Here is a 27104-nt window from a genome sequence, read left to right on the forward strand (position 1 = left end):
ACTCACTTTTAAGAGCTTTATCAGTTTACACGGAATTTTCACAGACCAACAAACAAGAAGCATGAAAAAGACATCTAAGGAGGAAAATGTGTGTTCTTAATTCATGTCCTTTGCCTTTGGTGAGGTGGCTAGTTCCAGGCTTAATTTTTCCCAGGACAAGTGGGAGTCAGCTTGATGATAATAGTTTGCTTTTCATGATTTTAACCTTTATTATGAATATTTTCAAACAAAATAAAAATGAGCAATGTAACCAACTACATGTATATATATCACCTAACAGAATAGTTACTAACATTTTGCTATCTATACCTCCTGAAAATTTAGCTGAATTAATTCATAGACATCAGGATATTAAACTCTTAAATACTATGAGAAAGTGAGGATATTTTCTTCCTCAACCACAGCACTATTATCGTACTTACAAATTAGCAGTAATTTCTTTCTGTCATGTAATACTTAATCTGCATTCTACTTTCTCATTGTCCTCCAAATGCCTATTTACAGTCAATTTAGTTGAATCAGGATTCAAACCAAGTCCACACACTGCGTTTGGTGTTGATGCTCTTGATTGACTATTCACTTGTAGCTTTGACCTGGTGTCAATAGCCTGGCCTCAGGGATACAGGCAGGTCTAATGGGTTTAGGGCAAATCCAATTTGAGAACCCGGAGAAGACCATGGTGTCAGAAGTTTGAATGTTTTGGGGTCAAGCTAAGATGACCCAACTGGCTCTTCCTAAGCCCTTCCAACTGTTAGACCCGGCCGCCCGCCCTCCTTGCGGTGCTGTGAGGGCCTTCTCACATCAGGGCCCTCCTGCTCACTGATCTGCCCGCCTAGATTCTCTCCCCGCCTCATGCACCTCCCTTCCCTCCCACGTGCCCTCCCCCACACACCCTTTACCTAATGGATTCCTACTCATCCTCAAAGAATGAGCACAAATGTTACTTCCTCAGAGAAGCTCCTTTAGCCTCCCCCACCTCCCCACCCAGAGGAGGCCGGAAATCCCTGTTAAATTTTGTCATTGCACCATGAATTTCTTCTAGAGCACATACCCCATTGCAATTGAAAATATTTAGGGAATTACCTTTTGAATGTATGATTTCCCAGCTGAGATGTAAAACTCCATGAGGAAAAGTCACTCTTGACAATTTACACAGGAAAGCAAATGGATGAGTTTGGTAGTTCTCTTTTTTTGAGTCTTGTTAGACTCCAGATCAGGTGTCCACATACCCAGTTCCCAAATCTTACTGGTTTAAAGACCTAAGAATTAGCTCTATATTCATTTTGCCCACATTTGTATCCCAGAATCTAGCAGAGGGCTTCACAAACATAGGCCATCAATAAAATATTGAAGAATAAATGAATGAATGAATGACTGGATAGATGGAAGTAGATATAGATTACTCACAGTTCTGGGGAGCTTTGAGTAATGGATTAACCAGGCCAGCTGGATACTCTAGGGCCTCCTATGAGTCTGAATGGGTAGTTCTAGAGAATGGTCAGATAGAAATGCTTTTGGACGAGAGAAGGTTGTAGAGGAATTTGAGAAATTTGTTCTATGTTATCACCTTGGCCAAGGGGTGTTTCTTTGCATTCACTCCTATGATGTAGAGCAACTTCTCAAAACCACTCACCCTTGATGACAAATCACAAGGAGATGAAAGTCCCTGAGATTTCTGGCTTCTAAAATTTTTTCTTCTCAGGTGAACAGCTCAGAAACTGATGCTGAAGAAAAGATGAAGCCTTGGTCCCACACATTTCCCTGAAAACTACTAGACTCAACACAACTAACTGCACAGAAAAGTCTATGACACAGCAATGTTAATCTTCTGTAGAATTTCACTAAATAATTTCCTACCGAGATCTCAGCGGCTCCTTCCATAATGTTCTGAGTAAATGTGTTGAAGCTACTTAAGCACAGTACTTTCCTCAGGAAGACAGAGCCCACAGACACTATTTACATGCACTAGTGCCGTTTAGATCTTAACCATAAATTACTGCATGAAGGTTAATAGAACTGAGCCAAGCTTTAGGGAAGGCCTTATGCACAAAATTGCCTCATGTATTGGCGGATGATAATAGAAATAAACATTGGGGAGAACAAGAGGTGTGGCAGGGATAAAAGATCAAAGTTCTTTGAATATCACTGGAAATCCCTATCAACGGAACAGCAGGGCAGAGATGTTGATTTCTAGGGAGCTATTTTATTCCAGCAACAAAAAATTCATTTTATGGTTATTTATTTCCTTATTGCCCTTTTGGCCTTCAGTTGGTAAAACAGTCCATTTAAAATGCCTCCTGAATTAGCTCCAAAAACTTCCTTTGGTGCTGATAAGGTGTGCCTCCTGAAAAGAGTAACAGCCTGTAATGTTGGTTAGAGAAGCCCTCCACTCCCCAAATGTTATAAATGTCCAGTGACATCCTTAAGTGTAAAAGGCATGCCTGCTTTATATGACTGTCATGTGATGGTCAGATGGTTTTATTGCAGCCCCATGCATGTTGGTTATATTCCTTATCTGCTTTTGAGCAACTACAGAGAACCTGAAACATTTCTAAGTCTATCATTCTCTGAAAGGAAACATGACTGCTGTATGTCTGGGTTTGAAATGAATTACAGCTTATTTTGTAGTCACTCTTGACAATTTACACAGGAAAGCAAATGGATGAGTTTGGTAGTTCTCTTTTTTTGAGTCTTGTTAGACTCCAGATCAGGTGTCCACATACCCAGTTCCCAAATCTTACTGGTTTAAAGACCTAAGTGAACTCACAGATTTTCCGCAAACTATCCCACGTCAGCCCAGGAGACTGAAAGGTGAGTGATACTCAGCACCTGGTTTTTGGTCTCCTCCATTAAGATGTGAGAGCAGCTGCAATGATACCCCCACCAAGCCTGCCTTCTTCCAGGCTGCCATGTCAGGCCTCGTGAGGGCCGGCAGGGTCAGGTTCCTCTTGCAAGAAGGCCAAACTAATCCCTCATTCTCCATACATGCACATGTGGGCTGGGATTCTGGAGGGTGCGAGTACCAGCGAGACCCAGCGGATACGATAGGTGGCACTTCACCCACTGTTGTCTTGTAGTTCCCCGAGGATGGAGTGCTGGTCAGTAGCTCAGAGACACATGCTCTAGGAGGAAGTAGAGAATATCGTCTGAGGAGGGAGAATTCTTGTAGGAGGGGAGGAATTGCCTGTCTGTGCAGCATGAGAACAACTGTGTGACAGACACTCCCACAGTCAGGAAAGATGCTCTGAGCTGTGCAAGACTAATTCCATCCCTCAAACAGGACATGAGGACCTTTCTTTTTTTTTGCTATTTTTACACCAGAAAAACAGACACATTGTGGTGTGGACGGAAAGGAACACTTGAGCCTACTTGTTATTTTCCCAAGAATCCCCAAACTGGGAATACAAATGGAAATTGCCAAACTGCGACTAAGTTGCTGGAAGCTAGTATGTCTCTGACAGGAATTAGTAATTCATGCTGGGGGAAAGCAAGTTGTCTATATAACAAAGGTTTGGCTTTCACCCAAATGTCCTGTTTTCCCTGACCTCATTTTGGAACTGACATCCCTGAATTTAAAGAAAAATTCAAAGCTTTACATATTTTCAGCCTCTTCTCCCTCTAAGGATGAAAGGGTCTGGCATTACATAAAGCAGCAGTTTCATTTTGTTCCCCCTTCTTCCTTCCTTCCCTCTTTTTCCTTTCTCTGTTTCCCAGCCTCTCAAAACCTCTTTCCATTTACCCATCCATCTTTCTATCTATCCATCTGTCCATCCATCAATCTACCCTAAAAGCTACTTCTTTCAAGTTTGGGGGAGGTACTTCCTGGTTCTGGTAATTTTGGATTTAGTAAACAAATCCACTCTTGCTTTATGATTTTATAGACCTTAATAGGTATCCCTTCTTGGTTTTTGTCTTTTACATTCATCCTATAAATGAAGAAAAGAGCGATCTCAAATCCTGCTCGCTCAGTCATTTTTCCTAATAACTTTAAATTAGCATTGCTCTCTCTCCCCTTCCTATTTATTTTCTGATAATATTTAATTTAGAGTTTTATTATATGTTGTATTAATTTTCTATTGCTACTGTAATACATTACCACAAGTGTATTTAAAACAACACAAATGTATTACTTTGAGTTCTGTAGGTTGGAAGTCCAAAGGGGTCTCACTGGGCTAAAGTCAAGATGCTGGTTGGGCTTTGTTCCTTCTGGAAGCTCTGGGGAGAACCTGTTTCCTTACTTTGTCCAGTTTCCAGAGGCTGCCTGCATTCCTTGGCTCATGTCCCCCTTCTTTCATTTTCAAAGCCAGCAGCATAGCATCCCTGTCACCTCACTTCCGTCATCACATCTCTCTTACACTCTTCTGCCTTCCTCTTCCACTTTTAAGTACCTTTGTGATTACATTGGATCTGCCTTGATAATCTAGAATAATCTCCCTATTTTAACTATAGCAGATTAGCAATTTAATTACATGTACAGCCTTTTCCCCTTTGCCGTGTAACCTAGCATATATTCACAGGTCCTGGACTTAGGATGCGGACATCATATTTGGGGGCAGAGCCCATTTTTCTGTCCACTGTGTATTGTACCCCTTTGTAAAGTTGTTTCCATTTTGACATAGGAAATTTTGATTTAGGTAGACCGTGGACTTCTTGAAAGCAAATATTTTGCTTTCCTTTATTAGCATTTTTTGAAATGTCAGATTTTGTAGGATCTTGATAAATACTTGTCCATAGCTCACAATTGCTTTATGACTTCAGTCATCCTTCCATTTTATTATGTCTTTCCTGGATATCTATGCAGGTAGAATACCAAGGTGCTGATGCACTTCATTTACACACGTGTTGGCTCATGTTTGCTTGAAGGAGTTATTGGGAATGCCATCATGGTTAGTAGTTAGCATCTTCATAACTCTGTTTTGGTTTTATAATGGATAAAAATAGCCAATTAGAAATTGTGGAGATATGAGAGAGGATAAAAGTAAATGACACGTGCAGAAGTATCTTTGTGATTCCTCCACCAGCTCCTGGAGACAGATGGCTTCTTTCATGTGACAGTGGGAGCCAGATTGTAGACTAAGCCGGATGCTGACAGCCCTTCCTTCCTGGAAAGTCCCAGAACCTCCCACAGGCGAAAACAACCACAACATTTCTATCATATTCCAAAGAATTCTGCCACTGGCTTGGAACTGACCAAGCATGTTACATTCTACTTATAAAACCAAAGAATTTCTTCCAGAGAGTTCAGAGAGGAAAGGGGGCATTTTATTCTTGCTGATCTGCTCTCTCTTTATGTTTTGGCCCAGTTACAAGTGTAAGTTTAACCACAGACACCACAATTTGTTAATTCATTTAAACAAAACCAACTATTTGTCAGGTGCTGTATTGCCTGCTAGTCAAAAGCATTTCTTTAATAACATTTTTATAGGTTTACTGTGTGCCAAGTATTTTTCCATGTGACTCAACCATACTGCTTGTTTAGTCCTCACAACAACCCTCAAAAGATGTTGTTTTTATTTTGCCTGTTTTACAGATGGGGAAACAGATTCAGAGTGATTAAATAATTTGGTCAAGTGGTAGAGCCAAGCTTCTATCTAGTTGTCTGCCTCTGGAGTTCTTGCTCTTGACCACTACAGCATGCTGCCTCCCCTTTAGCCAGCGCCTGCTTACACATACCTGTGTGATGTGAAATGTTACATGCTGGGTTGTGATAGAGAAGACAATACCCAAGCAATAACAAATACAAATTGATTGGCTGTTTGTTTTGTGCACTGCTTTATTCCTCAGCACCTAAAACAGTGCCTGGTACATAACTAGGGACTGAATAAATATTTGTGGGATGTTGTTGAAAGATTCTGTGATCTCCTATGAAGTAAACAGATTGGATGAGATGGCAGACTCTCATGGGTACCTATTTAATACAGAGTGGTGAGGGAGGGCCTCTCTGAGGAGATAACATTTAAGCTGAGACCTAAAGGTTAAAAAAAGGTCATCATGAAAAGAGCATGAAGAGCATTCAGGCAGAGGACCAGCATGGCAGGCCTGCAGTGGGAGAGCCCGACATGTGAGATGGCAGGAGCCAGCATCTGGGAAGCAGGTGTGCAAGGCAGCTGTGGAAGGAGGTGAGGCGAGGGTGGCTGGAAGCTGGGTAATATAGAGCCTTAGCATTACTAGAATTCCCTCTGGGGTTAACAGAAGGGCACATGGACTCTGCCCTCAGGCACTTTTCAATCCTGTTGGAAAGAAAAGGCAAACAGGAAAAAAAAGATAAAAATTGTATTTCAGCCAGCACCTCTTATTCTTCGGTAAACACGTTCACTTGTGGTTTTTTTTGTTTTTTGGCTAAAAAATTACTCCTGCATTCTCTTCTCATCTCTAAAAGGTTTTGACTCTAAAAATTAGAGACTGGCTTTTCATTTGGACACACCTTAAAACATTGGAAATTCTGCTTTGTTATCTGGTTAGATTTTTTTTTTAACTGATAACCAATTTATTAAAAAGGTTGATTTAAGCATCTGCAATGGTGACTTCAACCTCTACTCCTGGCTCAATACTGATGGAAGTCATCTGCTTATCAATCTCAGAAGGACTGTGTGAGTCAATGAGATGGTTGTGGATGCTCATCTGAAAAATGATCCCAAGTCTTAGAACCTTCACCACAAGGTGTTTTTCTTGCAGTGATTCTCAGAGTCTTGCTAGGCATCCGAACCAGTCCTTTCACTTTGAGGTTCATTTCCTTTGCACCTCTTATCAAGTCAGCACATACCTTCTCCAGAGACTTTATGTTGTGGCTGGTCAGGGTAATTCTAATTCGGTGAATCGCCACCTCCGGTTCCATGGGTGTCTTTCCACTATCTTTGAAAGCCATGGCTGCGGCGCGGCTTCCTGATTGACTTGTTCCTCGGCAAGAGTGAACAGTGTTGACTCAGAGCAGGAGTGGGCGAAACGGAGGTCCGCTATGGCATCGACCACGTCTTCTTCAAAGAGAGATCTGGTTAGATTTTGATCCATGCAACTGAGCTGTCGCCTACAGTAGTTTTAAGTGGGTCCCAATAGCTCACAAGGTCCTAAAGCTAATATTTCATATTTGCAGTACTTTTCACAAGGTCTAAATTTGGTTTGCAAGTTTGTTCTACTTTGTTTTAAAGTTCTGATTCACAGCTGAACATTGTAGTGAAAAACCACACATTGTATCTGTAGCAGTGCCTTGGTCATGAAACTATATCTAGGAAGTATTACAACATGCTTGAAATTAGCCAGAGAAATTTAAGAAGTTGAAATGGACTTGTTAAGTACAATTTTCTTTTTTTAAAACAGCATTATTGAAACATAATTTACATACCATACAATTCACTCACTTACAGTGTACAGTACAATGGCTTTTAGTATATTCAGGGTTGTGTAACCATCACCACAATTAATTTTAGGACATGCTGTAATCCCCAAAAGAAGCCCTGGGCCACTAACAGTCACTCTCCCATGTCTCCTCCCATAGCCTCCCAGCCCTAGGCAACTGTTAATCTACTTTCTGTTTGTATAGATTTGCCTGTTGTGAACATGTTATATAAATGGAATCATGCAACATACGGGTTTTTTATGACTGGCTTCTTTCACTTAGCATAATGTTTTCAAGGTTCATTTATGCTGTAGCACATGTCAGTATTACTTTTTGTTGCCGAACAATATTCCATTGTATGAGTACTACATTTTTGTTTATCAGTTGATGGGAATTTGAACTATTTCTATTTTTTGGCTTTATGAGTTATGCTGCTATCAACAATTTTGTACAAGTTTTTGTGTGGTCTTAAGTTTTCATTTTTGATGGGGCTGTATCTAGGAGTGGAATTGTTGGGTTGTATGATAATCCCATGTTTAACATTTGAGGAACTGTCAAACTTTTTCGGAGTGCATCATTTTATATTTCCACCAGCATGTATGAGGGTTCCAATTTCTCCATATCCTCACTAACATTTCTTATTGAATCTTTTTGATTATAGTTATCCTGGTGGGTAGGAAGTGGTATCTCATTGTGGCATCAATTTGCTCTTTTTGGTTTTCTTATTATTTTACTTTTTTAAAATGCCCAAATATCCAAAACTACATTCTAAAAAATATTGTGGTATGAGTACTGCCAGTGTGAAGGAAGTCATATTGTGATATAATTATATTGTGAAAGTGTTGAAATCATGGATGAGCAGCAAGCCTCATGTATAAGCCAAATTTGTTAAAGTAAATATTTGCAATCCTGGCTTGAATTTAAGATGTTCATTAAAGATTCTAATATAGATGATGCTGTAGCCTTGAGTATTGCATTAGGTAATTTACAACAAATGGCTTCATTTAGCTACTAAATATGACCTCAGTACTTCAGAAACATTCTCTAAATCTCATCTGTCAAGTTTATATTGGTCTAAGTCAATGCTATTTCTCTTGTTATAGAAAGGACTATCAAAGGGAATTGAGTTCCAAGTATGATGTGGTGGATGAGGGGTAAGGACTTATCTCCTAATCCTTAATGTTAATTTAGAAAGTAACAGATTCTTAGGATCAAGAGGAATCTTGGAAGTCATGTGTCTATCATCTGTATAAAAATTTCCATAGTACTGCACATGATTGAATACTTCTAATGGCACAGAAGTTCTTCACTGAATAAAGCAGCCCATTCTGTTGTTGGAACTTTTGGTGTTTACTTTTTATACTGAGCCACCTTCTGCCTCCATGTCCCATTTATCCATTGCTACTTGTTCTGTCCTTGAGAACCATGAAGAATTAAAAGTACATAATAGGTACTCAATAAATATTTGCTGAATGATTGAGATTACTATCTGAATTATTTACAGTAAATGTTCATGTATTGCTTTTAAAATTTAAAAATGAAGAGAAAAAAATGACACACATTCACAGACACTCTCCCCACACTAGTCTGAACTTTTGTTTCCTCTTTTATCTATGTACTTATTAGTTTTAATATTATTGCAGAAGTAATAAGTTTGTTGTAGAAAATTCATAAACATTAAAGAGGAAAATTTTTATTTTTAAGCAAATTTGTTTCATACTTTCACTTTATCACTTAGTAAGGTCTTTGAATGTGATTATTTTTAATGATTATATATAATATTCCATATTACAGTCTCACCATAATATATTGGAATTATAATACATTATCCTCTTGATAGACACTTAGGTGCTTTCAGATTTATAAATTAACATCCTCTCTTTTGGATTCTTTTCTCCAAATGAACCACACCTTTTGCCTTAAAACCTCATGTGCCCTTTGTCTCGTTTACTGTTGCATACACCCTAATTAGCCAACTTCCCTCTTCAAATGAGGTTCCCCAAGCTGAGCACGTAATCCACATAGATATAGGCTGATGAATGGGGAGTTCAGGTGAGCCACTACATTTTTTTGAACATTGTGTTTTTAGCCACTCAGACCAAAATGGCAGTAGTTTTGCTTGTTGCCTTTCACTGTGCTCCTTGGAGGACAGATCTGCCCAGCCTCATGTGCTTTAACTTCTATTTCCAATGTCTGTGGCTATTCCTGTGTGGCCTCTTTACGTGAATTCTCAGGTATGTCCATTTCTACTCCACTGTGGAGAACTTGTCCCCATGTGATGTTGAGCCACATTGCTTCGTTTGGCAGATCCTCAATACCAACAATTTGCATCACCTTAAAAATAGTCTAGATTTAAGTCTAAGTGACTAAATGCAAGCAGTTTTTCTTACTTGAGAAGACTTTACTTCCCAATGGATAAAAGTAAGGAAGCTAAGTGATATATGAGGTTCCATAACTCATTTGTCTTCCTCCTGTTTTGCAACTTGGAAGCTAATATGGGAGATGAAATAATGGACTTCGTTGACTTCAGTGCACCTGCTGCTGAACGTGTAAATTCATCCTTCTCCTGCAGTCGGACATGACTTGCTAGGCAGCTTCCAAAGTGAAAGTGGTGACATGAATAATTCTGCCTGGAAATAAGGTCAGCCTTGTCCTCCTGAGATCTGCAATGTGAGTGAGGGCAGAGAGCTACATAAACCTGGTGCCTCAAAGAGCTCTGCAGATCTGTCCTCCTCCCTTTCCCCAGTGCCTCAATGACTAAAAAATGAAGCACAGATGAGAGATGAAAAAAATAAAATCTGAGTTTTGTGGAAAGAAGGAGCATAATATGGTATCCATCTAAGACTATTCTTGGAAAAACTAGCATTTATATAAATGCATAAAATCAGGATATACACGAACAAATGTTAGTGATTTTTTTTTTACTAGTGATTGGCTAAGTGTTCATTTTTTTATCTTTTTCATCTAGATTTTTAAAAATTCTCTACAGTGAACATAAATTACAATGTAATATGAAAAACTTAATTAGTGGTTTATATTACTTACAGTGTTATTGAATCTAAAAACACAGATTGCTTTTCTACCTTATGGTAAATTACTTGGATGAAAAGTAAGTTTAGGTGAGAAACTGGACAGAATTACTTCACAATTTGTTCCAGCCCTGAAGGCTTTATGAAGTTTATGAAGTTACCAGCCAGCCAACTCAGTAAGCAAAAGAGATGGCAAACCATGACAGCACAAACCCAGTGTTTTAGGACTTAAATTGTAAGAGAAACCACTCAAACTAGCTGAAGTAAAAAAGTAACATTCCTTATAAGGCTACAGACAGAGCTGACAGTCAGCTGGTGTACTTACACAGTGATGCTGGCTGTTCACTGTTGCTCTGACACCCTGAGATGCCTCCTTATTGCCTCAACCACCCCAACTCATCCCTGGAGATTTCTTAGGACTCTGTGCCCTAACAGCAGGGGCAATGCCTGGAATGGCAGCAGACTTCCAGTCATTGGCCCTGTCCTGCTTTCTTTTTTCCTGTGTCATTTTAAAATTCTTCAAAAGTTGCCCCTCGGATGTATGGGTATTTCATGGTAACCAAGGATAAAGACTGAGCTGGGCCTCAGGAAGGCACTAGATGTGGGCTTTTGGAAACTGCCAGGCCTCTCCTGCCACTTCTCATCTCTGTGCACCTGCTTCATCCTCTCTTCTTGCCTTCAGGTTCACGTGACATAAATATGACCTTTAACAGTTGTCAGAATTTTCATTGAATGGGTCTGGTCACTTGGAGAGGGACTCATTTTTCTCCCTCCCTCCAATTTCAAATGTCCAGGGAAGGAACTGTATGGCCAGTCTTCAGGCATGTATCCTCTCCTGTGCCAAATATTTATTGCCCAATGCAGGGTGGGGATCATATTGCCCAACCATAGCTTTTCCCATTATAACCATATAGACGAAGGTATGGATACTTACAGATAAAATGAGGGAATTTTCCAAAAATCAGGAAGTGAGGCATAAAACACAAGGTTACTGGCACATAGCTATTCCTCAACCTTCCCTTATCTTTACCTTATCTTTACCCAACAACCTTATCTTTACATTAACCAGCATCTAAATATCTATCTACCAAAGCTTATGATTTTACATATATAAAAGTTCCTAACTTAAAAAAATTTTAAGTCCTATTTTAACAGACTTGCTTACTAGTTTCTATGTCCAAGGCAAATTAGAAGCAGAGTTTAAGAAGGGGCAGTAAGAAGTAGTAAGGCCTGCCAGGCCTGAATTATAGATGGATGTGTGTATGTGCATGCTGTGTGCACACGAGAACACACATATGCACATATGTATATTCAGGAATAATGGTTCAGGAATGCAAAAGGTAAAGTTATATCTGGGGCTGTTGCTTCATACAAATTATTATAAATTTAACCTAAGAAGTTATCACTACAAGAAAGTATATAATTATTGATCTTCATTTTAGTAATTAGAGTCCTCAATTTTAAAAGACTAAATTATGTTCAGTATATCTTGTTTAAGAAGGCAGAGAAAATTTTAATACACTGATGAAAGAGAATAATCCTAGATAAAGGAGTCAGGGATCCCTGATATCTAAAGACGTGAGCTTCAGTTAGCTGGGAAATTATTCAGCAATGTTAGGTAAGTACAGAATGCTGCATATTTGATATCATCAGTTAAGTATCCAAAAGTCTACCTGTATTTTTCACTTGAATATTTGGGCAGTAGGTTATCTTGGACAGGTCTTTACCAATTCTTCCTCTATAAAATGGGACGAATAATTATTATGCAGTTGTCAGGGTAGAAACACAGTGCAGTTGATCGTTTTACAACATGGGTTTGAACTGTGAGGGTCCACTGTGCACAGATTTTATTTTCAATAAATCTGGAAAGTGTTTTGGAGATTTGCAACAGCTTGAAAAAATATTTTCTTTTCCTAGCTTACTTTATTGTAAGAAAACATTATGTAATACATACAACATAAAAAATATGTGTTAATTAACTATTTATGTTATCTGTAAGTCTTCCAGTCAACAGAAGGCTATCAGTAGTTAAGTTTTGGGAGAGTGAAAAGTTATATACAGATTTTCAACTGTGCAGTGGGTTGGTGCCCCAAACCCTGGTTTTGTTTAAGTGTCAACTGTATATGTGAAAATCCTTTGAGATCTTTGAAGAAGTCAAGATGTTATTAAGTAGAAGTTAACATAATTTATTTCGGTCTTTGTGAGAGTCTGTAATGGTAACAAATTTACTTCTAATCAAAAAACATGAAGGTAAATGGATTATTCTGCTGTAGGTCTTTATGAGTTCATTTTAAAACATTATTTAGATCTTCATTGGTCATTTGTCATATAGTTTCTATTAATTATTTCATATTTTAGTACTTCGCAAGTCCAGATGGTATATCTTATGAAGTTAGATCAGTGGCTTTATTTTATAAACTCTGTTCAAATTATGTTTTCTCCTACTTCTGTTATGATTATAAAAGGACATACTAATGCCTCACAAAACTCAAATTATGAGAAAACAGTCACTCATAATCCCATTCTCTACACAACTATGATAATTTTCCTTATAAACACAGATTTTTATGAAGCTTCACTGGTAGTTATGTTCAATATTGTATTGCTTTTTATCTATGTTGCTTCTTGTTATCCTTGTTATTCATAATTATCTCTAAAATGTGAATAAAGTTCTATTGAGTGACTTTACTAAAATAATGGAATAACCATTCACCTTTTTTGGGTATTTAGATAATCTCTTTTTTTCTATAATAAAGAGTTCACCCCTTCCCTTGCTTCCCAAATTGTATAGTTCTGGATAGTCCATGAAATCCTCAGTGCCTGCCATGGCCACAGCCACAGCCAATTCCTTCTTTATAAAGTTGTCACACTTTATGCCATGTGACTTTGCCATCCCTGTGGATACTGATGGGCCAGGGGGTCTGTGCCTGGGCTAAAAGGAAGACATGTTCTGCTGGGAGAGGCCCATGAAGTGGCTCTGTAAGAGACTCTGCCCAGTAGCTGAGCACCCTATTGGATGGGGTCAGATTGATCCAATTATCTCCTCTTTCTTGGTAAGTTTAATGTGAAATTATGTAGAGAAGTCAGGATGCACTGTGTATCCTTTTGGAGAGGGTAAAAAGATCACTAGTGAACAAAAGCCACTGGCTCACCAACACTTTACAGTATTTTGAATAATGATGAACTGTGTTTCCTTTTGGCACAAGGCATGGTGTACTTATTAGTGTCAGAAGTCTGGGACTCCGGGTCATAGCCCAGCCTCTGAGACTGTTGTCCATGCCCACCTCACTTCCTCATGGAGGCAAACTCCCATTGTGTGATATAATTGCTATTTTGTTCTTCGTTTGGTTGACTTTCCTGGGCTGAATTAGTCAAAGTGGGCTTAAGGGAGTATAAATATTTTTGGGGCTCTAGGTACATATTGTCAGCTTCCTTGGTATAAATATTTCTGAGCATCGTTCCCTAGATTTTCTGCTCTTCTTATTCTGGATTCTCTCTCTGAATCCCCACACCCATCTCCATTGCTATGAAGTCTGTCAAGTTTAAGACACCATTCAGTTGTTAAGATTCACTATTATTTTATGAACGGTGGAAGTAAAACATGGTGTTAATTAGGTTGACACTTAAAATCTTTAGTTCATAACTGTTGAAAAAGCTATTTTAGACTTCTGTGCATGTTTAAAAAGGAAATACAAGTATGATATATACTGATTAATGTATTACTTAGGATTCTCAGAGCTACTTTTTGACTCCCACTCATCTTTATCTTTGTTTTTCCATAACAATGCTGTCCTTTGTTCCATCCAGATTATTGGTAAATGAGCATTACTTAAAAGAATTATTTACTAATGTCTCTAGATCTTCTTCAAAGCCATTGACAGCCATTCTGAAAGTTTCCATGTTGGCCCTTCTTGATCTTACCAAAACGTGTCATCAGAAAGCCTGCAGAAAACGCCCGGGCTTGCTCACCTCTCTGATAGTGCTTGTGTCTCATTGATCGAACTGTCCAGGGGTCACGTTTGTCTGGTCTGGCCACCTGGACATGCCCAGGCAATGCATGTGTTGCCTGGTAACAATTATAAAGTATAATAATTTTGAGACAGATCCTGATTCCAGGGATGAGAAAATGAATACATATACGGCATATGCTAATGACTCCCAGATCTATAATTCCATCCCAGACCTCTATATAAACTGTCCTAGATCTCTTTTTTGGTTGATTCCTACGTACCTCAAATCCTGATGTTTTTACACTAGTTTCCCATTGCTTCTGTAAAAAACGTCCACAAACTTAGTGTTTTAAAACCACGAACGTATATTATTTCACAGTTCTGGAAGTCAGCAGTCCAGCATAGGTCTTTCTTGGCTAAGATCTAAGTGTGAGCAGGGCTGTGTTCATTCTGAAAGTTCTAGGGGAGAATCCATCTCTTGCCTTGTCCAGCGTGTGGGGCCACCCACATCCCTTCCACCTTTAAGGCCAGCAGTGGCCTCTTTTTCTCAAGTATCATCAGTCTCATTCTTTCACCTGAAGGACATTTGTGATGACCTTGGGCCCACCCAGACAGCCCAGCATAACCACCTCATCTCAAAATCCCTAATTTAATCACATATGTGAAGACTCTTTTTCATGGACAGTAACATATTCACAGGTCCTGGGAATTAGGATGTGAACCTCCTAAGGGGGGAGGGCATTATTCTGCCTACCACAATGTTCAAAACTAAGTTAATGATATTCCTCCCTCCCCAAATATGCTCCTCCTCCATCTCTTCTATCTTAGTGGTTTAAACCCCAGTCTATCAGTTACCTGTACCAGAAGCCTAGCTACTAGATGCCATCCTAGAATCCTCTTACTCATTTCCCACATCCAGTCAATCAGTAAGTTCTGTCATTTCTTTCTCCTAAAAAGCATGCAAGTCTACTTCTCCATGTGCTCTCATTACCCACCAGCCAGATTCCTATCACCGCCTCTTCCTGGTTCACTACTAAGGCCTCCGTACCAGTCTCCCTGCCACCAGGAGTGATATATCTCAAAGCGTAGCAGAGTGAAATGTATGAGTAGAAGTTTTACATCCTTGTCACCATCATGTGCAGCTGGAGATGAGAGATGCACACATAATAAAATGCCAAAGGCATTTGGAAAATGCTTTATGAAATACTTTCACATTCTTGCCACAGTTAATCAGCTCCATAGCCATGTGAGTCAGGTACTATTCAGGCTCTGTTTCTCCTTGTTAGTGAAGGTAAATGACTTAGACTCAGGTTTTGAAACAAGGTTTCATAACTTCCTCAGATCAGCCTCCTATAGTGTTACCTCCTTCCACTGCTCACTGTCATCTCAAATTTCACACGTTCAGTCAATCCTTCCTTTGTCATTCTGTGTCTTCCTCTGGTTCTGTCATTGATTCCCCACTCCCCTATTCATCCACCTTCAAATTGACTTTGACTTCATCCTTACCCCACATCTAGCCAGAAACCAAGATTGGTTGAATTTTCTTTTGAAATATCCCTTGCCTCTGTCCCCAGAGCCCCTGCCCCGCCATAGCCAGAAGGTCCTTTTTGGCCTTACTGCTAATTCAGTTACTGTGATCTTAGTCTTACGTCATCCTATATATCACTGCCAGAAATAGTCTCTGTAAACACCATTTTATAATGTCACTCCCTAGGTCAAAATCTTCAGTGGCTCCTTGTTTTCTGTTAACCACAAGCCTCTCCATATGGGGCCTGCCATAATTGGACTTCTTCCTATCAAGTTTATGTAACTCCTATGGCTTTCCAACCCCCTGTTGCAGATCAGCTGACCACCCCTATTCTCTCCATGCATTTGATCTTGCCAGTACCCCACTGGGAATGCTTGCCTTTCCACACCTACTTTTCCTTTAGCATCTGACTCAATTCATATGGTCTGTGAAGCCTTCACTCATGAACCAAGCCTCACAGGTCATAACTCCTCTAATGTACAGAGCAGCATTAGGACTTGGTACCAAATGCATCATCTTGTGCCTGCTATCTTGTGCACGTGAGTCTTGTCTTCTTCAACCAAATTACTGCCAACTTGAGAGCCTAAGTTTTATGTCTTCTTCTTCTCATAAGTTAATAATTAATTCGTGTTTACTGATTCTTTTAATTGTCCCCAAACTGGAGACTAATCCTGGTTTGGGAATAATTTATTAGTTACATTACTTTTAGTTACTCGGAAATATTAAGATATTGAAATATGCTTGACAATTCAAGGATTTCTGTTGATTGATGGGTAACTGATGATAGCGGAAAACCCTTGTGAGCCATCCCAAGTTTTTGAAGAGTTTAAGTAACTAATATAAACAAAACACAGCCATCGTGATAGTTAATTCACAGACTTCCCTGAGGGTTTCTTTGTGTGTCAAGTGCTGATGAAACTGTAAAGTTGGAGATGAAAGAAATTGGAAGAGGGCCTGACCCACCCCCCTTAATTGCAGATAATTTAGCAAGTTTAGGAAAGGTGATGTGCTGAACATAGTCTAATGATCACATCAAGATAACAGGCATAAAATGAAGGCCTGTGAGGGCAATGTAAAAGTAAAATCTTTGATCAAGAAAATGACTGGTTAATTTACAAGCTATGTTGTTGCTCTGAAGATAGTAATCACAACAGTGTTTTACAAACAGTACTGGCATCACCAAAAACAACATGCAGGTAGGCAAATCTGTAACCAGAGTTCTTAAGGGCAAGAGCATCCACTCTGTGGAGACTTACCCTGTAAAGATTCCTCTCTACAAACACCCATTCAAACACATGATGAGCTAATTTTGAAATTCAGTTTTACAGCCTGGTCAAATAAGGGTTCTCAGGTGAGAAGAGATACCTTTCTTATCCACACACAGTAATTCTCAAGGCACTGCTCTTTGCCCCTCCCTCCAACACAAACATGCACACACACAATACAAAATGTCAAAGTCATTAGCTGTTTGTATCCTAAATGTGGAACAAAAAATTCCCCAGATGATTTTTGAATTCTGGGGCAATTACTGAATAGTCTTTCAAGAGCCAAAAGGGAGACTCAGTCTGCCAAGCAACTGTTAGGGATGGAATTGCTTCTGCTTCAAAGTATATGCTGGATTAACTTCTAAAGTAGTTAATTACTTTTCAGATCAGAGCAGATGAAGGCGAGGCCCCACGTGCAGTGCTGCTGTCATCAGAGCCACCCTCCTCCACTTTGTCTTCACTGTTCCTGCCATACATCACTGCAAATTTAGCATCCTCCTCAAGTGTAACCGAGAAAGGAAATCAGAAACAGACCCAGGCTGAGGTAAAAGATGGATAGATCCCAAGGTTCTGGAGCCAGCTACTATTAGCTTGCAAGGTGCGAGTGTGAACATTTCTTTCCTGACTTCCTGTTCAGTGACATTTTACTAGCTTGAAATTGGCCATGGTGGGAATATTTATACCATGGAATAGGCACACCCTACTAGTTCAGGCTTGTTTTTCCCCAGAGAGCTGGTGGTTAAACACTTATTAGCACCAAATTAGCACATTGATTAGTATCAAAGCCTAGTCCCTGACCCTGGTCAAAGCCGAAAGAGGGGAACTTAAAATCACCCTTGGTTCATTTGCAAGTGTGAGCTTATACCATTGCTCCTCTAATTATTAGCAGATAAAGAAGAGGAGTAAAGCCAAACAACAAGAAAAACTAGGGTTTTGCTGCCCTTATGATACTGGTAGCTTCATGTCAGTAGGAGAGGGTAAGAATCTAACATGGCCCTATACATTCCTTTTCTTAATTGTTTTGCCTAGGTATCTGTCTATTACTTTTTTGCGTAGAATGCCAAGGTAAGGAAAGATCAATATGTTATGGTAGCAGTTCAGTTATAGTATAAACTGCTTTAATATAGAGACTCCACAACTCAGTGTCTTGTGCAAGAAAAAAGTTTGTAACTGTCACGGAAATTTCTAGAGGTAGATGGTCCAAGGCTGTTATGGGAGTCTTCATCTCTAACTGCACCCAGCTCCTGTCAAGCACATTGGCATAACAGTCTGACACAAGGCGAGGAGTAAGGGGAGCATATACCTTTCCCATTATGGACCCACTAGGAATGAGTTACATCTCTTCCCTCATACCCCATTGGCCAGAGCTTTGTCTTAATGGCTGTACTTAACTTAAAGGAGGCTGGGAAGGCCAAGTAGTCTTACTAGGCACTGTGCCCAGCTAAAACTCAGAAAATGTACTGCTGAGAGAAGGAGGAGAGGGGGAATTCCACTGGATGACTTGGCCACACCATCATGCTAGTTTGTGTGTTGTTGTGGCTGGTGGCAGAGGCTTAGCAGGGCAGTCATTGAAAACATTTTACAGATTACAGTATCTTCTCAGGGTTTTCACATCCTGACTCTCCCTGGAGCTTCCTGTGTTTGCAGAAAACATCATCTCTGGAATTCATTGGAAATAACTTTTAGGGTTTATTTTAATGTACACGTGTGAAAATATTGTGTGTTTCAAAGTTTGGTCAGAGACTTTCCAATGTAGTAATTTGATATATTTTGGGCCCAAATCATTCCTTCAAAGACCATTTTATTAGGACTTATGAAAACACATGCAATGTCTTTGCAATAACAAAATACGAAACTGTAGACCATAAATATGCAAACCATAAATAAATAGGAGTTAACATAATTTCCAGTTTTTCTCTCTGATCCATTTCATGGTCATCAGTCCAGTCTATAATATCACCTCTTTCATAGCACTCTTCTGCCCAAAAGCCTTAGTACTTCATTTTTTGAAGTCAGATGCTTTTGCTTGGCATTGTGGGGCTCCATATGCCTGTGCTAAAGTCCTGGCCAAGCATCATGTGGGACAGAAAAAGGGACTGGTTAGGAACCTAGGAGACGTGGATTCTAGTTCTAGTTCTTCCACTGTCTAGTTGGGTGACAGTGGCCCCACCCACATTCCAGCTCTAAGTAGAGCTGACCCCGAAGCTAAGATGCAAGATGACTAGGCCAGCTAGGAAAAGAGTCTTCTTTAAAGTGGATGAGGAGCAAATCTTCTCAAATGATTCTAAATGATCTCTGCCTTCTGGTATGCACTCCCTTGTCTAGTCCCCTCACCTTGAGTGTGGACGGCACCTAATGACTTGCTTTAACAAATGAAATAGAGCAAAAGGGGTGGGGTGCCACTTCAGGGATTATATTACCAACCGACCCGGCTCCTGGCTTGCATTCTGTCTCTGGCTTTGCCTGCTTTCTCTCTGATGAAGGAAGATGCCGTGTTGTGAGCTGCTCTGCATAAAGGCCCAATACAGAAAATTTCCCAAATTGCAGGTTCTGTTGGGCAGCCTTGCTACGAAGTCTTTTCATGATTCCTAATACCAATGTCTGTGAAGTGTTTCACTGTTGTTCTCTTCATGTATAGTTAAATGTTTACTATGTCAGGTGTTCTGGATAATCTGGAAGTGTCAGCAGCTCTAGTCAGCCCAAAGGTATTCTGAGCACACTGCAGAGCATCCAGACCCAACAGGGAGAATTTATGTTCTGAAAAGTGCTAGAAGGCTAGTCCCATTAAGCATGGCTAAGGACCCCGTCTTAAGGTGGTGTCACCACTTCTGATGTGAGCTCCCAAACCCAGGCCAACTCACTTTGTTGCTCTGGGCTTTAGTCTCCATATTTGTCTAATGAGAGCAGAGGGAACTTAATATTTCAGATTCCCTCAAGCTGTAATTCCCTCAGTGACTCAGGGATGCAGGGTAGGAGTCCTATGGCCGGCTTAAAGCTACCTCCTTCAGGGTTTCCTCTTGTCTGCTAGCATCTCCCTGGATGTCATCAGGGCACAGGAAGGAGAGAGCTGGGAGGGGAGCAGGACTGCACCTGGGGCACCCAGCCATCCTCCCCTAGGCATGGGGCATTCCTAGATCCCAATCATTGTACAGCCCTCGATGAGTCATGTGGGCCTTGGGATGGTCTTCCCTATCACATGACCACCCTCGGGAGTCAGGCCCCCTGGACTGCCAGTGCATCCTCTACCTAACAATATTCGGCTGCATTTCCACTACCGTGGTTGCTTCCCATTGTGGGCTAGGACGCTTGAAATTTTCCAGAGCTAATATTTCCTGGAAGGCAAGGACAGGACCCTGTGCTCTGGATTCTCCCAAATTTATCAGTTCATTCAGTTGCTCCCTACTCTGCACTGGCTCTTGGATCTTTAAGTTTGCTAGGGCGAGTGGGGGTGGAGGGTGGAGTATACTCCGCATTCACATCTGACCTCTTGCTCTTCACTTCTCCTGGCTTCTTACTTCACCTTCATGTCTAATGTAAAATGGGTGTTCATTTTACCCTGCTTCTCTGCGCTGGTTTTAGGTAAACTTTTTCCTTTTGTGCCTGCTAAAAGAATTTTGAAAAACTTAACAATTTTTAGGTTGACATGTAAAAAATTTTATTGTAAGCTTAACAGTTGCGAAAGATATGTTCTCTAGTTTATGTTGGATATATGCTTTAACTGTATTTTTGTTAAAACCTTAGAACATTAGAATTTGCTCATTCAATATATGGAAAATATCCACACAGAGCCTAACTGGCAAAGTCAGTTTTTGTTAATCAGCCAATCAGCCAAATTATCCATACTTTCTGTCAGGACAGTCTTGATTTCATTTCTCAGTTTATATCATTGTTTAAGTATAAGTCCTCTTGGTAACTATATCACTTTTGAATTCTAATATTGCAGAAACAAATAGATGAGGCCCCGAGTCATGCATGACTCTGCAGCCTGGACAAAATAAGGTCCTGTGGCCCTTGGTATTTTCCTGTGAGCTCACCTGATGGTGCTCACAAGGAACCCTCCCTCAGGGGCCAGTCATTTCCAATGGTCCAGTCATTTGGGGACCCAGAGGTTTCTGCACCCTGGGGCCAAACGCTACTTGAGCATTCTGGATTTCTGGATAATGAGAGGCATGATTTTCTTTTGTAAGGGAGGAGAACAATTTGAAAAGAAACCTGAAAAGGCAGGTTAATCTGCAAATTCTAAAGGCAGGTTAATTTTAGGAAAGGATGTGCTGAAAGTTGACACTTTTGAAAACTGTTCCCTTACAATTCCCAGTGACCAAGCACCCCTTAGAAATTCTGTGTGTACTCCATGGATATACACATGCCAACATGAAGACCGAGTTCTAGTAAAGCTCTTTCTTGGACCCTGAGCTTTGCTCTTTAAATGCTGAAAAAGGAAACTTCTAGAATTTACGCAAAACCCTTTTTTCTCTTAACAAAGCCTGGAATTACCATGTTATGAGCTTAAGAAATTTAGTTTGACACTCTAAACTGAGTAATGACTTTGCTCTCGTTAGGTATTCAGCCTTCCTCTGAAGTACTCAAGCCCATTGATTCAATGAGTGAGGGGTTATAGGACAACACCACTTGTGGAGAATGCAAATTACTTTGGTTTAATATTTCAAGAATATCATCTTTCCTTTATCTTTAATGTGGAGCAAGGATCAAACTCACTGAGTTGTTACAGACTAGACCCAAAAGAAAGGAGAGACACAGAAGCAGATTTCGAGTTGCTATGAGGCAAAAGTAGAGCTATGAAACAATGGGAGGATCTGCCCGATGTGGCCCAGAAGTCATGGGACCTTTGCCTGGGGAACTCTAAGTAAGACAGACTTACCTTCTGTGGGTAAAATTGTAACATTTCTAGAATATCTCACCTGGCTTTAGTACATCTGCATATCAATAGGCGTTCAGTGGTGGAAAGAAGTATGGCTTTAGTGCATTTGCTTCATTCCTCAGGGATGGAGAGAAGTTCATCTCCATATCAGTGGGTAATTACCTGGATAATGGAGGGCTTATGGGTACCTGAGAGGTGAGGGGGAGGTCCGGTTTTGCTGCTGCTGGAGCAGGAGAGAGAGTTGGGCTGCACTACAGTTTTGTAAGCAATAAACAGATTTTTAAACTGTATTTCTCCCTTTGATTTTGGCTTTTAGAGGTATTTTGCCGTGGGATTTCCTCTCCCTAGACTAACACCCTCATGCCTCACTTTTCATCAGGCAGAAGTCCAGAGCTGTGACTGAGAGTCTGGCAAGTTGTCTTCTTGTGGATAATGCAGACACTAGGTGTCTGCTTTTAGTCATGTGTCTTGTTTGGCAGCATGTTAACCCACATATAAAACTCACCTTCAACTTCGGTTTTCACAAAAAAGAGTGGGAGAAAGTGAAGCAGAAGAGACAAAGAGCTGTTAACATCACAGGGAAAAAACCCCAAATAAGAGTCCCACAGTGTGCTAGATAGAAAGACCTCCTGCCCGCCTGTCAGTGAGAGCTGCAGTGTCCCAGCTTCTTTCCACCCTGTGAAATGCCTTCTTCCTCATCTTTCTCTGCAAACCTCTCCCCAGCTTCTTTCAGGAAGAATAGAAATTATTCTTGTCTCATACAAAGCACTTGATTGCAGTCCCCACTGTGCCAGTTGGGGCCCCCCATACCCTCGTGCCCCACTGTAGTCCATATTTCACAAATTCTATTCTCATCCTAAGTGGAATTCTGCTGTCATCAGAATTATCTTGTTATACTTGGAAAGTAGTAAGTTCCCCATTAAGTCTGGGTGACCATCTGTCAGAAACCTCCAGAATGGATGCCAGGATAGGTAGTGGGAAGATGGTAGTGGTGGAATTTGGGTTAAGAAAGCCCCTACTGGCAGAGGGCAAGTAGTGAATCTGTGGCATCTTACTACACTGATGGACAGTGACTGCATTGGGATATGGGTGGGGACTTGGTAATATGGGTAAGTGTAGTAACCACATTGTTTTTTCATGTGAAACCTTCATAAGAGTATATACATCAATAATACCTTAATGTCCCTTCTAATTTAAAACTCCTTGACTCTTCCCTTCAGTAGTGAAGAAATTTTTTCAAACTGAAAATAGTATTACTATTCGTTCTAACTATGAAGGTAATATATGTGCAATGTTAAAGAAAACAGATGATACAAAAAAATAGAAACTCAAATAGTTCGTCCATATTTCTATCACTCAAAGAAAAGCACTACCATTTACATATTGGTATACATCATTTGAAATTTCAGATTCATGCAGTATTATTTATTTACTTGTTGATTTGTTTCACAAAAATGGGATTGAAACTTGCTGTTTTATAACTTGTTTCCTCTCCCACTGAATATATTTCCATATCAATAATTATAAACATAATTTTTAATAAGTACATAGAGTCCTCCTTACCAATATTCTATTGTTGGTTAGATCATTTCCAATTTTTAGATAATGCTATGGTAAGTATTCTAGCACATATATCTTATAAAGAGTATGTTGCATCATTAGGTTAAGGCAGCTCTTTACAATTTAAATAAAGGCTTTATTTGCCTATACTCCAATGTAGTATGCCATGTTAGAAATATTTCCTATACTTATTTATTGGTAAACTGCATAAAGATCATTTTTATCAGTTTTCAGCTCATTCTATCACTCCAGGAAACTTGGAATAATCTCTATCTCCTACAGGGAAAGCCAAATTATGTGAAGTTATGAATCTATAAAGAAACAGCTGGCCTGTGATCCGGATGACTGTTGAAGCTGATATGATATTTAACAATAAAGATTTCTGTAATCAAATTGAATTAAGCTCCAAAAATTCTACCTAGAAATTAATTCTCAGATTTCCTCACATGAGTTCTCATAGATTTCCTGTGCTTGGAAAAGAGAATTCTCTTTGTTAATGCTGTGGGTTGGTTAATCTGAATTTGTGATACGATCCAGTGGCTATATCTAACAGTTAGAAATATCTTCCTGGTTATAAGGACCAGAAATCAGTTCACACTAACGTAAGCTACAATGAGAAATTTGTTATGGGAGTACAGAGGTGAACTGTCAAGGGGGTCGTGGGGAGGCTCTGAAAAACCTGGAAAGTGGGTGACCATTCTCACTGTGGGTCATCTCTGCTTCTCCTTACATGTGGCTCATTCTTCTCTTTTCCTGTGCACTGGCCTCTCCTAATTCTATGTGTGGGAGAGGCTTGCCCCACCTCTCAACCTTACCCTTTACACATATCACTCTCGGAAGACAAAAACATCAATTGATCTTTTGCCCTCTCCCTCCGAATTCCAAATTTATAGAACAGCGACTCTGTCCTGGGCCAGATGACTGCCCCTGACTCAGCCATATGCTGCACGTGACACAAGTTGGCTGCCCGGGAGGGAGGCAGCTGCAGTGGTCACTGTGAGGTAGGAAAATGCTTGAAGAGTTTCCTGAGTATGAAGGTTAACAGAGAGGTGAATCCTAGAGATAGAGTGGGGCACTATTGGATTACAGGCGTTGACCATAAACATGGGGATAGATGAGATCATGCAGTTAATTTTTAATTGTGTGGAGTAAGGAGGGAAGGGCAGGATAGAATCCTGAAGGATATCACTTGATGGGGGAGCAAAGGAAGGGGGGCCATTTCTCCCCAAATGCTCCAGAAATGTGTTAAGAGCTGCCAAAGGCATTTGATTTTCATTTCTGGAATTTAACAAGTTCACTGTTTGTTTACTTCAAGGAATTTTCTAGATCTTTCCTCTGCCCTCCTTCCCATCTGTTGTGGGCTTTATAATAGTTTCCACCTTGACTGATGATGACTCACCGCATTTCTGTTTGGGTACTTCACACAGGGATGGATTCAGGATTGGATAGGACCTTGAAGTTCACCCACTAATGGGGACCATTTTAAGAAAAAGAATACAAAATTATAAATACAAAGTACAAAAATAAATATTTAGGACAAAAAAAAATTACTAGTTTTTGAAAGTTGACAAATACCACAAACATCACAAAAATCTAGAAAGTCACCTAACTTCAAGAAGTCAACTCCTCTAAATGCCTCTAACATACTTTTCTCCTCAATTTTTGACCTCACAGTTTTTAATCACCGATTCACATAACAAGGATTTTGTAATAACACTTTCAATAGAGCAAATAGGGAATTCACCCTTTCCTCTAGTATAGTTATTTAAACTTTTACCAATTGATAGTCTAGAAAGGCTTCTTTCAGTATTACTAATTTCAATTATTAATGTTTAGGATTATTGTCAAGTCTGGGAAAACTATCAGGTTTCTTTCCTACATGAGCTATACAATTCAGGAGTTTTCCATAGACCAGCTTCTGGCTCCATACATTTCAAACCTGTTTCTCCTCCACTAAGCACAGGCATCCAGTGCTGGGTTCTGTAGGGTCCTTCCTACTACTGTACAGCCTCTGGCTGTGCATCTTCCTGTTGGAAGGTCTTCCTGACCTCACACAAGAGTGGTCAGGAGCTCAGCAGGGAGGCTGGTCTTGAATGGGCTAGTCATTGGGACGGGAGAGACACTGGTGAGGCTGTGTCTTAAGGTAGGCAGATATGAAGAGGAGATGGCAGGAAGTGAGACAAAGGAGGCCATGAGAGGAGAGAGGTTAGGAGTAGGGTTGCTAGGTTTACCCAATAAAAATATAGGACATGTGAAATATTGCATGGAACAGACTTACACTAAAAGTTATTTATTGTTTATCTGCACTTCAGGTCTAACTGGGCATTCAGTCATTTGTCTAACAATCCTAGGTGGGGCCATCAAGAGAAAAGGGAAGCTCTGGAATAGCCATGAGAAAATGGGAGCGCTGATCAAAGGTGAGCATTATAAAGGTTAGAAATCAAAGCTCATGGTGTGGTGGATGCTGGGAGGGGATTGTTTTTCCACTGGAGCTCAGATGCTCCAGTGTGTCAGCATTCACCCAGCCTATGATTACAGAAACAAGGTTTAAATAGATGATAAAAGATGGGGATTCAGATAGGCTTCTCTTCTCTTTATGCTTACTATTTGTGCTTGCAATAAAACCAAGGCAGCAGAAATTTTAAAAAGAAAGATGTACTGATTATGGATTGGAATCCAAATCGCAGAATATGTTAACATAAGAATATTTTATGCTACACTTCCCAAACATGCCATAATATATTCACCCAAAGCTATAAATCCCAAGCTGCACAAGCAAATTATAAACAAATGATAGAAGCTGAGGTTTCCTCTCAAAAGAGGCTGAAGAACAGATAATTTAGAAAGAACAGATTTTATTGGAACGTCAATAGTTTTCATGACACAGATACTTAAACTACTCATTTCAACATCCCCATAGAAAGAAAATTATAAATTTTTTTTAACAAAAAGATAATTTGACAGATGGAATCTTTTTATGGGATCAGTAGAAGTGATAAAATTGAATAAATTACCAAGATTTTATCTCCATTTCTGTAATTCTCCCTAAAGATTTAGAGATGGCAGATTGAATCAACTGGGAAATAAATTTGTATGTTTATAACATGTCTAAAAAAGGAATTAAAGACAAAAACTCCTAACTTGTTTTCAAGAGTAGTTTGTCTTGAGGAAACCTAATTTTCTGAGATCACTCATTTCTTAACCAAGTATCAGTGTTCATTGAATGGACATGCACTGCAGAAGTTAAGCAAACACAGGTTAGTGAACAGTTTACTGTCTATTATTATCTTTGGTATCAAAGGAGAAATAAAAATAATTGTAAACTAAAAAAATTGGGGCAACTCAAAACAGTCCTAAGTTTTAGTGAAGTTGATGTGTAGGATGATTTGCTTATGACCAGGCTAGACTAGATTCTGAAAAAATTGAGTCATGGTATTTTGGCACACAAGATAACTTCTTAGAACACCTGAGTCATGTGATTATAATAGAGTCAACAGTCCTGCCTGCCCCTTATGAAGATGCAGAAGGACTCCTGCATGGGTGATAATGGGATGCTTTAT

General features: G+C 39.8%; 1 long non-coding RNA gene and 1 pseudogene across 4 annotated transcripts in view; one reads left to right on the forward strand and one right to left on the reverse strand.

Annotated features, from left to right (window-relative positions):
- LOC108385644 (uncharacterized) overlaps positions 1–27104 on the forward strand; it is a 135657-nt gene that overhangs the window by 97929 nt on the left and 10624 nt on the right. For all 4 annotated transcript variants that reach the window (XR_012120569.1, XR_012120570.1, XR_005056303.2 and 1 more), the window contains exon 4: positions 25896–25961. This is a non-coding gene — a long non-coding RNA (uncharacterized lncRNA). The remainder of the gene's footprint in view (positions 1–25895; positions 25962–27104) is intronic.
- Positions 6464–8461, reverse strand: LOC108385645 (small ribosomal subunit protein uS10-like; annotated as a pseudogene).

This window comes from Manis javanica, chromosome 8 (assembly GCF_040802235.1).
Source record: "Manis javanica isolate MJ-LG chromosome 8, MJ_LKY, whole genome shotgun sequence".
Taxonomy (NCBI): domain Eukaryota; kingdom Metazoa; phylum Chordata; class Mammalia; order Pholidota; family Manidae; genus Manis; species Manis javanica.